This window comes from Sciurus carolinensis, unplaced genomic scaffold, assembly GCF_902686445.1.
Source record: "Sciurus carolinensis unplaced genomic scaffold, mSciCar1.2, whole genome shotgun sequence".
NCBI classification, from domain to species: Eukaryota; Metazoa; Chordata; class Mammalia; order Rodentia; family Sciuridae; genus Sciurus; species Sciurus carolinensis.
In genome coordinates, this window is record NW_025920259.1 from 126,314 (window position 1) to 145,322 (window position 19,009).

At 37.3% G+C, this 19,009-nt stretch overlaps 1 pseudogene; it reads right to left on the reverse strand.

Annotated features, from left to right (window-relative positions):
• Window positions 1-273: 273 nt before the first annotated feature.
• LOC124975359 (flavin-containing monooxygenase 5-like) lies at window positions 274-11,823 on the reverse strand (annotated as a pseudogene).
• Window positions 11,824-19,009: the final 7,186 nt, after the last annotated feature.

Sequence of the window (19,009 nt, forward strand, 5' to 3'; positions counted from 1 at the left end):
TGAAGTCTTCCATTTGTTACTCAAGTTTTCCTTGGGCAATTTACTTAGTTCATCTTAGTTTCAATTTTTTAAATCTGTAAAATGGACATAAAAATGTACAGACCCCCAGGGCCATTTGTGAGGGTTAAATGAGATAATACATATAATTCATCACTGTGCTTGTCTTTAAATCTCTTCAAAAAAGGTAAGGTATTATTTGTATTATCATATCTTTTCTCTCTGTATTTTATGCCCAATATATTGCCTTTCTCACAACAGGTGCCCCATATTTGTTCACTGACTGAATGATGCACTGCCCTGTACTACCTTTTTGTTGTTGTTGGGCACAATATAAAAAGAACTGATACCTGACAGAATAAGAATATTGTTAATGCCAATGAGAATAAGTGACAGATATACTTTAGACCAACAGATCTTGTTCTTCCATGGTTGATAAGGTAAAAATTGAATTTCAGATTCTCTGGATTTTCTTAATGTATGGGTAGAGATAGCTCTGTTAGCCTGTGTGAATAATCCTTGTTCTTGGATCTTAGCCAATATCAACTCCATTCCCATCCTGAGAACATATCTGTGTTTAGGCCTCAGGACAAACATTTCAAAATCAAATCTTTGATTCATACTTTTTTTCCAAAAATGTATTTGTTAATGCTTGGTCACATATCTTTGATATAAGATGTTTAAGTTGAAAAAGGTGTACCACATCAAAATGATATCTATCATTCCCTACACAATTCAGAATCCAAGTCCCACTCCCGGTGCTGAGGAATACCCTAAGGCATGAAAAATATTGTTTACTTTTATCATTCTGGCTCACAATCTGAAAGCACTCCCACTTTATTCAAGATTAATTTCAAACTCACTAGTGTGGCATTTTTGTTCTGTACAATCTTTTTAAAAAATTTTCTGCCATTTTTCTTCCCAAATACTGTCCAAGAATATATCTCACTGTGATCCACCACTATGTTTCTGTTTAAAGTTAATGTGCTTGAAAGTTCTCCTCTTTTTCTCCTCAGCACATTCATTTTTAAGATTCAGATCAAGTTGGCTTCCTCTATGAGAACATCACTGACCTTTCTGGCTGAGAATTCTCTCTCCATCCTCTGAACTTGACTAGCACTTACCACCTATAGGACTCATTAAAAATCATGGAATAGACTGGGCTCAGTGGTGCATGCCTATAATCCCAGTGGCTCCAGAGGCTGAGGCTGGAGGATCACAAGTTCAAAGCCAGCCTCAGCAATTTAACAAGGCCCTAATCAATTCAGTGAGACCCTGTCTTTAAGTAAAATATAAAAAGGACAAGGGAAGTGGCTCAGTGGGTAAGTGCTGATATCCTTATATTTTTGGAAAGATTAGATTGCTTCTTTTTTTTCCATTTGAGTGGCAAAAAGAAAACTCACCCACCATCCTGTTAAGTAAAAGTTTTTAATTATCAAAATGCACCTTCTTTTATATGAAAACATGACATTTCTTCTGGCCAATGGATAATTCACGCTCTCAATATTGCATTTACACAACCTCTTCCAGTAAATACCTGGTCTTCATCAAAGCCAGGGAGAGGCTAACTAGGATTCTTTAAAAAAAATTTGTAGTTGTAAATGGACCGTATGCCTTTGTTTTATTTGTTTATTTTTCTGTGGTGCTAAGGATGGAACCCAGTGCCTCACACATGTCAGGCCAGCAGTTTGACACTGAGTTACAGCCCCAACCCTAACTGGGATTCTGAGTACAGCCTGAAACAGTGAACTTATTCCTTAGTATAAAGTCAACTGAAGAGTGGAATTCTAATCAGTAATCATGCCCCTCCATTAGCATCAATCATGATGCCAATTGAGGCAATGAAACCAAGCCCCATATTTGCCACTGGTACTGATGTGCAATGTGCAGCCATCCATACTCTGTTGGGTCTACCTTCCTGATAAGACTGATGATAGAATGAAGCAAAGTAAATCATTGACTCAAACCTGCATGGCTGCGTAGCTAATTTCTACAGCCAGATGTCCTCCAGAATTTCCAACAATTATAAAGACTCTTTTTTCAGTCAATTCCTCTGGGTTTTTTTAGTCTTGACTATGGAAGTACTGTCCTTTGAACTTCTCAATTCCTGCAAGAGAACATAAAATAATTTTGGATGATAGTTTATATGATGGATATCATTTGCAAAATCATTCTTATGTAGAATTTAAAGTTGAAGCACACATTCTCCATATGACCTCCCTTTTTTCAGCTATTCTTGTCATTCTGAATACATTTGCTTATTTTTTCTTCCATAACCCCAGAATAGTAACTTGTCATTCCTTTATTGTATGTAGTTTGTATTTTGAATTTGCAGACTCACAAATCCAAACTGCCCCAGAAAACTGTCAATCTCTTTTGTCTTTTCATTCCCTTAGATACATACTCCCATTTCAATAAGAGTATATATGTTTCTGTATACTCTAGGATATACTTAAAGTGCACTTTTTAGAAAAAGAAAGCTCAGGCCCCAAACTGAAACTAAATTATTCAAGCTTTCATTTAAACCTTAGAAACTCAATATTTGTTTGTTTTCTCCATCACTAAAAAATTCCACATCTGAACCAATGCTGTGTAAGCATTCCACAGTCTTCTTTTTTGATCCTTACAAAGACCGAAGTCATTGTGAAACTAAATACAATCATGTTCTACTTGTCAGAAATACATACATTCTCAAAAATTTGCTGTAAATTGGTTTCATTATTGTGAAAACATCACAGAAGTACTTACATAAGCATAGATTGTTTAGGCCAGTCACTTGATGTAGTCTCCTGATGCAATCAAGATCCACAATAAACATGAGACATGTGAGGCTACTTAGTGTAGCATGGCAGTCTGCTTTACAGTAAATGTTTCTTTAAGTAGAAGCAGTATACTCTACACTAAATGTAGTACATAAACCAGTAACATGGTTGTTTATTATTATTATGTACCACATACATAATTGTGTGAGCTAAAATTTTATACAACTGACAATGCAGATGGGTTTGTACATCAACATCACCATGATATTATAATGGTTATGATACTACTCAGTCAATAGGAATTTTTCAGTCCGCATTATAATCTTATTGGATCACTATTATGTATGTATTCCAGCCTTGACTGAAATGGCATTCTATGGTGGCATGATTGTTCACAGACCTCTAAACTCTAAAATTACTATTGCCCAAATGGGAAAAATACAAATTATCCCATTTTCAAGGGAACATGCACAATTAGGGTAAGCCTTATTTCACCCCAAAGTAAAAATCACTCAGACCACAACCTTCTATTCCTCAGTGTCAAAGGCATGGCTTAAGGGTCAACCTCTTTTCTGGTAGTTCACTCACCTGGAAAGCTTTACAGGGGTAAATGAGCATTAGTGTGATGGCCAGTGCAAACCATGACTTCATCAAAGATATTAGCTTCCTTTTTCCTTTCACACTCAGTGACCACCTCCCATTGGCCTGAAGTAGAGAAATCAGGTCTCTTCTTCACATCTTACACAGTGATCTGAAAGAAAAGTTACATACACAGGGGACTTAACCATAGCCAGTACAGTGTATATCTTCCTAGACATGACTTATGCTGCAAAATGTTACACAAAAGGTTGATACTGCAGGTACCATCACATCATTAGGGTCCTTGCAAGAATATTTGATTTTCATACTCCATAAAGAACAGTTTTGTTTGAGGTTGTGGTCCAAATGATAAGACTTCTGTAAGACACATAAAGTAAAATGGAGTTGACAGACTAATGTACTCTCCTGTACCTCTAGAAAAGTAAGATTTGTGAGTATTTTTAGTCTCTGCCTTAAGGCATTGTAGCACCTGAATAAATCCTGAATTTATCCTGTACTTCTGTGATACTCTGTACACTAAACACCTATTCTTCCACTAACCCCAGACATCCCCAAACTCTCTGATATCTTCTGACACCCAAATCCTATTCTATTTGACTAACCTCAAACATGTGACTGAGTCTCCCTTTCATGTTAGAGCAGGAAAATATTTCAGTGGCTCTTATTTTTTTTAAAGGAATCTCTCTTTGCTTTTTACATATGCTCACTTTACAAGTAATTACAGAGAAAGAGGATGTGAGATAGGAAAATCAGTGGTATAATTTTTAGTTTTTCAAAAAAAAGCAATAAATATGGGTTACCCTGCCAGCCTAAGGAACATCAAGAATGCATTCCAATGAGCTTCTAGGGCCTTGGCTATAATGTCTTGGTTGAATAATAGAGACACTAAGCCTTAACCATCCTGTACTATTTATAGATCCTCTTATGTGTTTTAACACAAGCTGGTGCTTCTACTTGGAACATCCTTTTATTCCTTCTTCATTTGGTAGACTCCTTTCTACTCAAGACTCAGCTTGGACACTATCTTCTCTGAAAATCTTTCCTGCAACTTGATTCCTCTTCCCTGATGGGTTAAACACCCCTCTTCTGAGCTGCAATGTATAGATCTCTATAGCACTTATCACTTGGTTTATTACTTATATGTATAATAATAATTTTCTTCATTTTTCCATGTCCTTAAACACAGTTACTTAGTTAAGTTCCTTATTTTCTTTGTCTTTGCATCATCACTGCTTAGTACAGTAGCAAACTTGTTCATAAACAGTCAATTAAACAGTTCAGAGATGTACCACTGGGCTGTAAATGACTGGCTTTGGAAATTGTCACCAGATATAGCCATTTTATTATTGTTGCTAAACAGAAAAAGGTGGAAGGTTTGGGCTTCAGGCCAGGTGATATATCTGTTTATGGTCATAATTATAAATTATAGGAAAATCACAGCAAACTTTAGAGAAGGAAGGAACCAAAAGTCATACAGTACAATCATCTTCTTTTACATAAAAAGAAAATTATGATAAATTCAAGTTGAGAAAGTAACTCATCTCAGTTCACAAATTAATTAGTTGTAAGAACAAGGGAGAGAATTCAGGGTTTTGTTTCCTAATTCAGTGTTCTACTTTCTCCACCAGATTTAACTTCTTTGCTTCCTCAGTAACTTCCCAGTCACTGAGTACTTCACCAGTTTGTTGTGGTAATCACATGAAATAATATATTGAAAAGTGCCTCAGAAAGTATAAAAGAATAAAGCAATAGTGGAAAAGTTGTGGAACCAGAAAGATTTAAATTTCCCATACCTATTCATTTCCCTCATTTCCTTTATTATAAGTAGAGTGTGAAATGAAGACAATGAAAACACTGGTGGCAGGTATCTTTCTGTATCTGCAGCCAAAATATATGAGAGACTTTCCCAGGGATATTTTAGAGAGAGAACACAGATTGGAGTTTTTGTACTTGAGCATATCAAGCTAATATTTACACATAAGTACTGGTAAATGAAGCCACATTATTCATTTACTTGATGAAGAACTTTAAACACAAAGACATCCACAAAACTGTCTACCTTGAACTGGATATACTTTAAAAGGTTGAAATCATTGGCATACATCCTGAAATTTTTGAGGAACTGGCAAATGTATGTAAAGTTAAGATAATGATCTGGGATGGTGTAGTCACTGAAGCACATCATCTCCTTTTAAGTATTAATGATCACCAATTTGTAAATACTAACTCTCCCTTCTTCAGGATTTTCCTGCAGTAAATTAGAAGTATTCATGGCAACTTGAGAACTAATTTCATGATTTACAAATAGCCAGTGAACAGTTGAAAGATTTCCTGAAATAAATGACAATTCAAACAAATGACACACATACACCACCTCCACATATCTCCCAGTACTTGCGCCTGTGTAGTTTCTTCAACTTGAATGTCAGTATCTTTATGACTTGCTTTTGACCAACAGTATACAGTTGAAATGGCTCTGGATGACTTTCAATACTAAGTAAAAAGTAGCCTTGCAGCTTCCACCTGTGTATCTTAGAAGGCTCACCTTGGTGGAACCCAGCAGCCATGTAAAAAGTTTGCTTTTGTAGCTGTGACCCAAATACCTGACAATGAGAAAGAATTCTTTGTGGGGGCATCCAGAATTCCATCCAGTGCTTGACAAAGATCCTCTGAAGGATGATTGCAAAGACTCATCCTAAAAGGAATTGCCGGATGTTTTGCTCCGAAGCATGGTGCTTTCTCTGATAATATATTACTCATTTCAGTATGAACGGATTGCTTAAGGGGATGAAGGGAATACAACAAAAATTACAGAAAATATTACCTACAATCTGAAAAACAATGGGTCTTTACCACTAACAAAATTAAAAATAATTTTGCAACCATACAATGAGTCCCTGAAAAACTCTGGAGAAAAGAGTTGTAGATCTGTCTTTGTCTCCAACAGGCTGGTTAAATTTTAAGTATGGTTTTGTTCATGTGTGGTGGTGAGGTAAGAGAATAAGGTTTCATAACATTCCTTCCTTCCTACAAAGAACATGACATCCCTATAATAAACATTGGTACACAATTACAATTGGGACCACTGCCCTACTGCACACCTTAACTCAGCAATTTAGATATTAACCAGATGGACCTAGTACAGATAGTCACATGAGATTACTTGTCTATTGTTTTAACCATGAAAATAATAATCACGGGAATAATAAGAATAGTCTTAGGTCACATTGAGTTTAGATATTAAGGAAGTAAATATTGTATTAGTTCATTGACATAGTTAGATATTCTTAAAACAATTGTGATTAGGTAAGGATAATCTGTAAGGTTACTGTTTTCTTATAATTTTCTGTTCCTTGTTAAAAACAATTTCTGCCTATGCTTTGGAAACTTCTTTAATATTAACCACAAGACTGCCATTATAGCCTGAAAAAAAATGTATATAAACCCAGCCTTCCCCAGAATAAAGTGGGATTGATTGCACCAGAACTAGAGTCTGTGTCTTTCATTCTCCATCCATCACCGATGCTGTCTCCCCGCGCCCCGTTTACTGGTGTGGAACCCATGGACTCCTGCTAGGGCTGTACCTCAGCCATTCTTTTGGCTCATGGATTCAGAGGTTTCAGCTCCACTGCTTTTGGCTTCAGGCAAGGCAGAAAATCATGGTGGAAGGGTATGGCAGAGGAAAGTTTCTCAGCTCATGGTAGCCAGAAAGCAGGGGTTGGGGGAAGAGGCCCAGGACAAGATATAGTCCCTAAGGGTAAACCCCGCTGAAACCATAACCTGCTTTTCAACCATGTGCCACCTCCTACAGTTTCTACCACTGTCTAGTTACCCATTTAGCTGTCAATGAATCAATCCACTGATGATGTCAGAACCCTAATGGATGAATCACTTTCCAAAAGACCCACCTTTGGACAATGCTGCATTGGATACCAAGATTTGAACACCTGGACTTTTGGGTGATATTCTAAATCTTTACTATAAAAACTCCAACTACATTGAGACCACAATACTGTTAGGAAGCCCAACCTAGGCACATGGAAGAAAATATCTAGGATAGAGAAATATTCAAATAGCCCCCAGAAATTCTAGCTGTCCCACCTAAAGTACTAAACATGTGAACAAAGTCATCACATCAAATTCAGTCTTAGCACTCATTGGATGGCAATCACAAGAAATTCCAAGTGAGAACTTCCCAGCTAAATGAATAAGTCTCAAGAATTTTCATATATACTGAGACATTGCTCTCAATAAAATATACTAAGTCTCTTTCTACTATAAATTGTTATTTACCCCATTATTTCTATTGTTGGGTAACAGTCATTTAAATGAGTAAAAATGGGTTAGATAAAAACATACTAGAGAGAGTATAAGTTAGTACAATATTTTCTGAGCAATTTTTCATTGTATATAAAAATTCTTGAAATTTACATGACCTTTTAAAGAAATATTCAGATTTGCAAACAAAGATTATTGTTAAAGGATGTTACTGTCAGCATTATTCATAAAATAAAAATAACTTAAATGCTTAAGAAAAAAATAACTGAAATTTGAAAACCACTGTTCTAGATCCTTGCTACCCAAAGTATGGTCTGTGGACCAGCACAAAGGGGATCACTAGGGGCATTGTTAGAAATACAGAATTTTTAGGACCCTACCTAGACTTACTGAATCAGAACTAACATAACAAAATCCTCAAGTGATTCAGATGCACATGAAAACTGAGAAGCACTGGTTCAGATGACATTAATCCCTAATTCAGTGTCTTCCTTCCTACAACAAACTTTTTGCTTCCTCAAAAATTTCCAGTTAATTACTTCAAGGGGTTTAGGTGGTAATCCAATAAAATAATACAATATAAATCCAGCCTATTATTCTGTCACTGAAATGTCACAAACCACAGGTTTTCAAATCTATTACAGTTAAATTATTTTTGATTATAGAAAATCAGCTTAACCAATTTGGACCCTCTCCTTCCTTTGTATTACAGAAATAAATAAATATTAGGAGAGTGGGTATTACAAAACATTAAATATCCACAAAACAGAGTGTTGAATTTGTCCACATTCAGGTTTATTTTCCTCCCAAATCTTATTAAATAATTATTTAGTCTAGGAATCCAAAATTGATCAAACTTATTTGTCTGCCCTATAATTATTTCTTTTTGACTGATAATAAGACTTTCAGAAGTCTTTTTTCAAGTCTTTTCTTATTTATTTTACCTATTTCAACCAAAGTATTCATTTAAGGTGTGGTTGTGACTATATCTGCCCTAATTAACAATTTAGCTGTTTACATTTCCTATATTACCTAGCAGAGAATTTTATTGGGACTCCAGATCAACACAACCAGAATCTCAGGAATGGGCTGACATCATTTTTTGCTAATGTTCTCCCAGTGATTAATTCTTAAATATGTGGGAAAAGTGGACAACTACACCCTTTTAAGTGTTTTTCAATCCATTTTTTGTCTTATTCTTTTTTGCCATTTTTTTGAGGAAGGAAGAGTTATGAAATTTATGTTTTTTAAAAACATATTTCATTAAAGGGTATATATTATTTAATTTTCTGATTAAAAAGTAACAGTAGTGTTTTATAATATATTGTGCCACAGGCATCTATTTGTCTCTCTATACTTTAAAAATTTACTATGTGAAATAGTTATCTGATCATCAGCATAAATATCACTTAGGGCTTGTCAGAAATGGAGAATTTTGGAAAATCCAAACTAATTCATGAGAATCTACAGTAATTCATGTGTACAGTAAAGTTTGAAAAGCACATTTTAGCATGCTTTAATAATTTTTAGATATGCAGTTTGACTAAAAAGTATCAAGATTATTTTATAGCATTAGTACTTATTAAATCCTTAGCATTTTGAAAGAAATTTATTAACTTTTCAAGTAATTTCATTCATAAGGTAACATCAAAGTAAACTGATATATATATATATATATATCATATCACAACCTACTTTCTACCATCAATATTACTTAATGTTAATGAAGAGATCAAGAATTGATTGAAAATAATGTCTTGAGAGCTAATATAATTATTATTAGAACATTTTCAGCTGTACAAGGAGAAGATAATACCAGTTTGTTAGGTAGAACATGATCAGAAAATAGAAATGGTGGTGTCTGAGAAAACACTCGTTTGGCAGATAGAAAAATAAAAGAGGAATCACAATAGGAAAGTGCAAGTGGTACTACCTGAGATGAAAATAAAAATATACTGAATCCCAGGAAACTGTCACAGAAAATGAGAAAATAGAAACCCCGAATTCCCAGTGTTCTTATTGGACACCTACCAGTGGAGGTGGAATTTCAAAGTGCTTACATAAATTCTACATATAAAACCTCTAACAAATTATAAAAAAAATTTTGGGGGGATAGAAGGACACCTAGACCCCAAATAATGATCATGGGACTAATAGAGAAGTATATCTTAGGAAAAAGTTCTCAAGGCAGCCTCCAGCAACATGCAAAATATGTTCAGTCCATTAAAGGATGTTTATAATATCTTAGTCTCCACAGCTACATAACTGAAAAATTTGCAAAGGAGGGTCTATAGCTCCATAAACACTCTTAGCAGTCACTTAGGACAGCTTCCTTCTCAGAAATCTACTTATTAAACAAATATATTGGGTAGGAAATATATGCCAGGCATCATTCTTGATTCTAGAATATAATAGTGAACCATATAGGTATGTCTGTGTTAAGAAAAGTCAGAGAAGTCAGAACATTATGATGAAAGATTATTTTTTTATGGGAGTGGTTCATAAGGTGTTGAAATTTTGCCCAGAGGATAATAAAAAAGAAATCCTCATGTTGTATATTCAGCAGATTTTAACTTCAAATCCATTTAGAGTTTAAAAACCACAAAACTGATAATCAGGCAGAATAATGGCTACCCTCCCAAAATCATCCCTGCCTCAATTGATTTCACTGCTGTTCACTAATTGCCAAACCTGGCCAGGATGCTTAAGGAGACTCAAAATATGGGGGTCTCACTCTAGGCATGAAAATAACTGACATGTAACCATATGCGGAGCTGTCATTTTATAAGTGATTGATGTAATTTTTTCTTTCACTTACTCCCTATGATCACTGTACAAAGGGGGTATTACTATTATCCCTTCCTAAAGATTAAAAAAAACAGTGGGCAGAGAGATTTAATGATTCTCCCAAGGCCATACTTCTTGTAAATGACAGTCTTTGAGTCTAAAAGAGTGTTCTTAACCTGTACACTAGGTTGTGACCGAATTTCAAGAGTAGAATTTTCTGTTACTAAAAATAAATTAACAGGGTTTTCAGCACACATCTGATTATGATAAAGGTATAGGGATTTGCTAAGGGGTTTCAGTTTAGATATGAATAAGACCATAGTCAGAATTAGTTTCCAAAGTGGAGTCAAGAAACAACACATTTGTTGAACTAAGAAATGTCATAAGGCCACTTTTAAGTAGCTGGCCAACACTGTGTTAGTTTTTATGATGTGAAATATACCTGTGACACCTCAATTCCATTTGCTTTTTTAGAATATGAGTTTAAAAGTAAACCAAGTTAGAGATCAATGAAGGTGAGTGATACTTTTTAGCACTTAATAAGCATACCATTTAAATAGATGGTATTGTCAATGGTTACTAACAAGTTGCAGGGTTGGATGTGCATATTAAAAAAATTTAACTTTAAAACTGAGTATGTGTAAGGACAAGAAAACCCATTGCAGGTGCCCTGTACCCTCTTCTGGAAGACAAAGGACATTGAGCTTCTCAAAGCAAGAAGTTTACAGCAAACAATACTATCAAATTTTATACCTTATTCAAGGAAAAGAAATGTCAGAAAACTACTTGGATTTTTAATAGAAAAAGTAATGTTGAAGATTAGAGGTGGGTATTCCTGGAAGGAGTTGTTAGCTGGTTATTCTAGCTCATTTTCCTTTTAGACATATCAGAAGCAACCACTCTACATTTTCTAATCCCTTTGTGCTTTCTAATATATGTTGTTCTGTTACTCATCCTCCCTGTTTCACCAGATTGTTTCCCTCTTCTGAAAAATAGAAAAGGTAATGAAATGAAAATATCATCTGTGGTTTTCATAGACAGTGGAAAAGGAAAAAAAAGGGGACATCTGCAATGCATTTTGCAGCCAACACAGGGAGAGAGAAAACCTCATAAAATGTAGGGTGGGGAGATGTTAAGAAGTCAACAGGCAGAATTTTATCAGGTTTAGCCCTATCAAGCTCTCATATTACCTAACATGAGATAAAATGTTGCATGCACCCATCTGCAGGGAGGGCTTCAAGTATTAAGGGACATGGAAATTTACCTGATACCTCCAAAGCCCTCCAAGGTCATCAGTTCTTTCAAAGCACACAGATTCCAAGTCTTCATCCAGGCACCACTTGACAGAAGAGAGCCCACAGGCTTCAATCCCAATCACAGCAATTCTTTTCTTGGTCATGGCCTCCAGAGGTCTTCACCTGGATATGGCAATGTCACTTTTCCTAAAGAAAGAATGACAAGAGACAGAAATCACAAATCTGTCAAAAGTTTTTAAGAAAGACAGTTGCCATGACACTCAAATAAATGCTGTAACAAGAGGTGACTTTGGGAAAGCCAGATTTGGTTGCACTCTTCAGAAGGAATCTCCTGCACAGGATAGGGCAGCCCAGTTGCCTGCAGAACCCAGAGCTGAGAAGCTCCATAGTGTTATCTTACTGTTTCCAGAAGCATCTGACTGATTCTTCAGCTGAAATCTGGAAATTAATCTGATTTTTTCCTGTAATAAAAGAAATATAAACTACAGAAGTACAAACTGTAGCAACAGTTGATGGGGAGGAGCTGTTCTGCCCCACCTCCTTTCAGCCAACACCCCACTCACTCATTGGCAGCAATTCTTCCTCTCTTAATGGGAAGAAAATATGGAGTGAATCTTCTTTGGTCAGGAAATAAAAAAACAAATATATCATCTACAACTTCTGTAGTTTTCAGCTGCTGTTATAGGCAGTACCTTTTTACTCCCTCTGGAGACAGAATGGTCCTCTAATCTCTTTTGCTCCTCTCCTTTCTGCAGTCACTTTTAACTTCCTGCTTTTCCCTTAAAGTGACAAACTCGTACTAAAACTTTTGTTTTAAACAAAAGTTTTAGTAGGAGTTTGTTGCTTGGAAGTTGTTGACTCCTATGATCAACAACTTCCAAGCAAGCTTGATAGAAATGCCAAAACACAGAACACTTTCCTTGCAGGAAATCTGTTCAAACAGGTGATTCTACCCTTTTCTGTCCCTCCTCCCCACCTCATGAACTGGATCTTCAGATCTACACTACTGGTAGATTTACTTTAAAATCCCCATGCATGTTTTAAACTACCTTTAGATGAACGATTGCTATTTTCATTTCAACTACTTTTAAATAGTTCTTTGGCTTGGAGAATTATTTTACTCCATCAGGAAGATGCCTGTCTTAGACCAATATATGGTCTGAATTATATAAAAATATAGGAAGCACACAGTGGGAAACACATAATATCCACATCACCTAATGGGAGAATGAAAGAAAAGAGGATCAAAGGTGGACTTGTGTGTGTGTGCATAAATATGTATATATACACATATATTTATATATGTATGTATATATGTAATAAAAAGGAATGTTTTCCCTTTGGTTGGGGTATGAGAGATTGAACCTGGGGCACTTACCTACTGAGTCACAATTGAGAGTTCATCTCACTCCTGTCAGAATAATAAATTCTTTATTATTAATAATACTTTTCTGAAGCTGGCTTTGAATTTATGATCCTCCTTCTTCAGCACACTGAGTCACTGAGATTATAGGTGAGTGCCACAGCACTGGGCAGAACGTTTTAACTTTTTGATGTGGTTCTGTCAAGAGTTATTCATCAAAATATACTAATCTTTCAATGGATACATCAAGATGATCTAGTCAAGTCGTTCTTATTTTAAAAGAGCTGCTATTTGATTTTGCTCTGAATTCTCTTCTCACTTTGCTTCTGCAACACTTCCACTAAAACCTTTATTTATCTAGTGTCTGTCCTCACATATTACCACAAAAAAGAGTGCCTTTTGTCACCAAGGACATTTCCTTCTGTCTAATGCTACTTTCTCCTAGGAAGATAAAGCAATGTTATTTTTTTCAGTTACCTAAATGTCCTCTGAGATTTCAGAATAATTAGTTTCCCATTCCATCCCTCCCAAGACCTATGGTAGTGGAAGGGCCAAGGGATACTTAAGAACAGGATATCTCATCTACAACCATCCAGTTCCTATTAAACCATGGTTTCTCAGTTGTTGGAGAACACAGATGGTATTCTTTCTGTTAATGAATCACTGGACCACAAGGAGCTACATCTGAATCAGAGAGACAACTGCATGTCAACCAGACATACAATTCAAGTTGGGTTCAGTAGCCAGATGGGTTTGGGGTAGGGGTAGGAATGAGCATATCAAGAGCAGAATTAACATTGAATTTTAGTTGCTAGACAAGAAGCAGACACTGCTAGATACTCAGTAAAATGTTTTCTCCTCCTCTTACAATATCATTTTTCTCTTTGGAATGGGGCTGCCCAAAGAAGAACTGTATTTTCCTAGTTCTCCTTTAAGCTATGTGTAAATTTGTGATCAAGTTATCACCAAGGAACATAAGAAGAGCAAATGTTAGCAACTTCTACCTAAACTGTGAGGATTGTGCTATTTTGAAAATATTAATAGCACACAACAAACATAAATGTTCAACATCTCTAGTGATTAGAGAAATACAAATTAAAATGGCATTGAAAGTTCATCTCACTCCTATCAAATTATAACTATAAAGAATAAATGTAAGAATAAATGTTGGCAAGGATATGGTGAAAAATGTTCACTCATACATTGCTGGGGGGACTGCAAACTGGTGCAACCATTCTCGAAAGCAATTTGGAGATTCCTCAGAAAACTTGGAATAGAACCACTATTTGACCCAGTTATCCCACTCCTAGGTTTATACCCAAAGGACTTAAAATCAACATACTACAGTGACACAGTCACAACAATGTTTATAGCAGCTCAATTCACAATAGTTAAACTATGGAACCAATGTTTATGTCCTTCAACAGATGAATGGATAAGTAAATGTGGTGTATATATATATATATATATATATATATATATATATATATACATATATATAATGGAATATTACTGAGCCACAAAGAAGAATAAAATTGTGGCATTTGCAAATAAATGGACCAAAATGGAGACTATCATACTAAGTAAAATAAGCCAATCCCAAGAAACCAAAGGCTGAATATCCTCTCTGTTATGCAGATGCTAATGCAAAATAAGGTGGGGTTAGGGAAAAATAGAAGTACATTAGATAAAGAAGAATGAAGGAAAGGGAGGAGAATGAGAATAGGAAAGACAGGAAAATGAATTGAACATAACTTCCCTATGTTCACATATGAATTCATGACCAGTGTAACTCCACATCATGCACAAGCACAAGGATGGAAAGTTATACTCCATGTATGTATAATATGCCAAAATATATTCTAGAGTCATGTATAACAAAACAGACAAATAAAATATTAGATTAAGAAATAAAGAAAATATTAATAGCAGATAATTTCCTAGATGATAAGTGCAACTGTAGGTGGTGAGGGCCAAACACATGTGCAGGACAGCTATTTAATTAAACAACAGTTACCTTTACCTTATTAGCAGAAGACCTAAGGTGGAAAATTAACATGGAAAGGAGATATGGGACTCACAAAGAGGCATGATGAAGGAGAACACAGGCACAACTCTAGTTCCACCTCTACAAGTGATGATATTAAGACATACACATAATGTATACACATAAACTTTTTGAAATTATATAAATTAATGTTTACATGGAAGTTTAGGAAAAATTTTAATCACCATGGAACTTATTTGATTTATATAGCTTTCATAGCAGGCAGTAGGAACAATCTAAGCAGGCACATTTAAAACTTTAACTCATACATCATGTTCATAAACATTCCAAAACAAACCACATGGGTTCTGTCCATTGAGAGACATAGAAAGTCACATGACAAAGGGTCTGGATGCACAATATTCCTATAGTGGAGAAGATGGAGAGTTGGGAATAGGAATACAATCTACCAAAGTTGGCTATGCATGAACTATAATTGAGTAGATAAAGCACACCCTGTGATTCTGTTTGCTTTCAGAGACCACATCTATGGGTCATGAAAATGAGGAAAACACTATGCCTGTGGACTTCACAAGCTAATGAGATTACCATGGAACCTCAACCATGAAGGATAACTCCTGATCACTTGAGTCTTTACTGGTGAAATGCAGACAGTTTGGTGACCCCCCCCAGATTTTTTTCCAGCTAAAGTATTTCAGTTTTTTACAATACCTTGGAAATTCAAATTTGTGCTTTGTTTCTTATTTTTAAAAAAAGGTGGGACAAGGGTTATGTCTCCTGGTATAGCATTTGCCTAGCATGTGTGAGGCACTGGGTTCATTTCTCAGTACTGCATATAAATAAATGAATAAAATAAAGTTCTATCAACATCTAAAAATAATTTTTAAAAAAGTTGTCTAGGCGGGCCAAGATGGCGGACTAGAGGGCGGCTGCATTTCACGTTGCTCCAGGACGCAAGATTCAAAAGAGGAGATAGTGAGAGACTTGGGACCAACTCAAAGCCGCCGGGTGAGTCTCTCCTGTTGGGGAGGCATCCCGGATGGGGCAGTAGCCCTGGAATGCAGGGAATTTGTGAAGTAGAGTTGCTCGGCGAGATGCCCCTCCCCCCGCTGGAGCGGTAAACACACAACTGGGATCATTGTAGAGGAGGCGGCTCAGCACAGCGCTTGGACTCGAGCAACCACTGGGGCTCCAGGCAGCTGCCTGAGGAGGAGCTGTGTGGCGAGCTGTTTAGACCCAGAATGACTGCTTCTGAACACCGGGGGGTTGACCGGAGGAAGAGGAGAGGCACGGCAGGTCGCTTGGTCTAGGAGTGACTGCATCAGAGTCACAGGCAGTTGCCAGAGGAGGAGCTGCGTGGTGAGCTGTTTGAACTCAAAGTGAGCGCTCCTGAACACCGGGGGACTGCCTGGAGGAAGAGGAGCAGTGAGGCGGGTTGCTTGACCTAGGAGTGACTGCATCAGAGCCACAGGCAGTTGCCAGAGGAGGAGCTGCATGGCGAGCTGTTTGAACTCAGAACAACTGCTCCAGAACACTGGTGGCCTGCCTGGAGGAGGAGAGCGGTAGGATGCTTGGTCTAGGAGTGACTGCATCAGAGCCACAGGTGGTTGCCAGAGGAGGAGGTGAGAGGTGAGTTGATTGAATTAAAACCGACCGCTCCTGAACACCGGTGGCCTGCCTGGAGGAGGAGTGTGGTGAGTCACTTGGTCTCGGAGCCACCGCTCCTGAACACCCGGGGGGCTACCCCGAGGAGGAGGAGGAGGAACAGAGTGGGTCACTTGGACTTGGAGTGACTGCCTAGGGAAACGGGTGGTTGGTGGGAGGAGACTCGAAGTGAGTTGCTTGGGCTCCTAGTGACTGCATCAGAAACCGGGCCACTGTCTGGAGGAGGAGGTGTGTGGTGGGTCTCTGGGTATCAGAGCTATTGTATGGGGCTCCAGGTGGTGGCTCAGAGGAGGGGCTGCATAGCCAGGCGATTGGTGCAGAGCAGGGTCTCATGAGCTAGGTGGCTTCTTGCTGGAAGAGCCGCACAGAGACACGCCTAGGAGCGGAGCGAAGTTTCCAGGGTGGTGGGCAGATTCTCTGGGAGAGGCAGCCTAAGGAGACTCGCCTGGGAAGGGTGAGGCTCCCAGACCCAGGACATAGGTCCAGGCCCCTGGGATCGTTGCAGAGGAAGACAGCCCAGCGCAAGTGGTAGTTGTAAATTGAGGGGAACTTCTAGGAGGGCAACTGACCAGCGAGACGTACCCACCAAGTGAATCTTCCCGGCCGGGGGAGGTTTTCCCACAGGGACAGTAAAACCAGAGACACAGGCACAAACAGGCCTTGCCTCAGCCCGCAGCCTAGTTCCCCATTGGATGCACATTGGTCAACAAGTGGAGGAACCTCTGCCCACTAGCAGGGAATATACGCCACCTGAGGGTCACCACCCCTAGAGAGGCAGCTTCTTCATGGAGCTCTGCATTATCAACCTCCTCCAAGACTTCAGGCTACTGAAGGATAAGAGGGGATATACTAGCAATCTTCGGGGACATTATAAGTTGATATGGAAATCTGCAATATCTTAATGACCCACTGATTCTTGAACAATATGAGAAAACAAGGGAAGAAAATGCCCCAAACAAATCTAGATGTTACATCAATAAAATCCAACGACAGCATGGCAGAAGAAATGACAGAAAGGGAGTTCAGAATGTACATAAATAAAATGATTAGGGAAGCAAACGATGAGAAGAAAGAGCAAATGCAGGCATTGAACGATCGCACCAATCGACAGTTAACAGAGCAAATTCAGGAAGCAAAAGATCATTTCAATAAAGAGTTAGAGATATTGAAAAAAAACCAAACAGAAATCCTTGAAATGAAGGAAACAATAAACCAAATTAAGAACTCCATAGAAAGCATAACAAATAGGATAGAACACCTGGAAGACAGAACTTCAGATATTGAAGACAAAATATTTAACCTCGAAAACAAAGTTGAACAAACAGAGAAGATGGTGAGAAATCATGAACAGAATCTCCAAGAACTATGGGATATCATGAAAAGGACAAATTTGAGAATTATTGGGATTGAGGAAGACTTAGAGAAACAAACCAAAGGAATGAACAATCTATTTGAAGAAATAATATCAGAAAATTTCCTAAATCTGAAGAATGAAATAGAAAATCAAGTCCAAGAGGCTTATAGGACTCCAAATACACAAAATTACAACAGACCCACACCAAGGCACATTATAATGAAAATACCTAACATACAAAATAAAGACAGAATTTTAAAGGCTGTGAGAGAAAAGAACCAAATTACATTCAGGGGGAAACCAATACGGATATCAGCAGATTTTTCAATCCAGACCCTAAAAGCTAGAAGGGTCTGCAACAGCATTTTTCAAGCTCTGAAAGAAAATGGATGCCAACCAAGAATTTTATACCCAGCAAAACTTACCTTCAAATTTCACGATGAAATAAGATCATTCCATGATAAACAAAAGCTAAAAGAATTTACAGAAAGAAAGCCAGCATTACAGAACATTCTCAGCAAAATATTTCATGAGGAAGAGATAAAAAACAAAGAAGCAAATCAGCAAAGGGAGGAATTATCCTAAAGGAACTGTCAAATAAAGGAAGAACCAAGATGTGTCAAAAATTTTAAATATGAACCAAATGACTGGGAATACATATCATATCTCAATAATAACCCAGAATGTTAATGGCCTGAATTCATCAATCAAAAGACATAGACTGGCAGATTGGATTAAAAAGAAAGACCCAACAATATGGTGCCTGCAAGAGACTCACCTCAAAGAAAGAGATACCCATAGACTAAAGGTGAAAGGATGGGGAAAAACATACCATGCACATGCACTCAGCAAAAAAGCTGGAGTATCCATCTTCATTTCAGATAATGTGGACTTCAAGCCAATGTTAGTCAGAAGGGATAAAGAAGGACATTTCATACT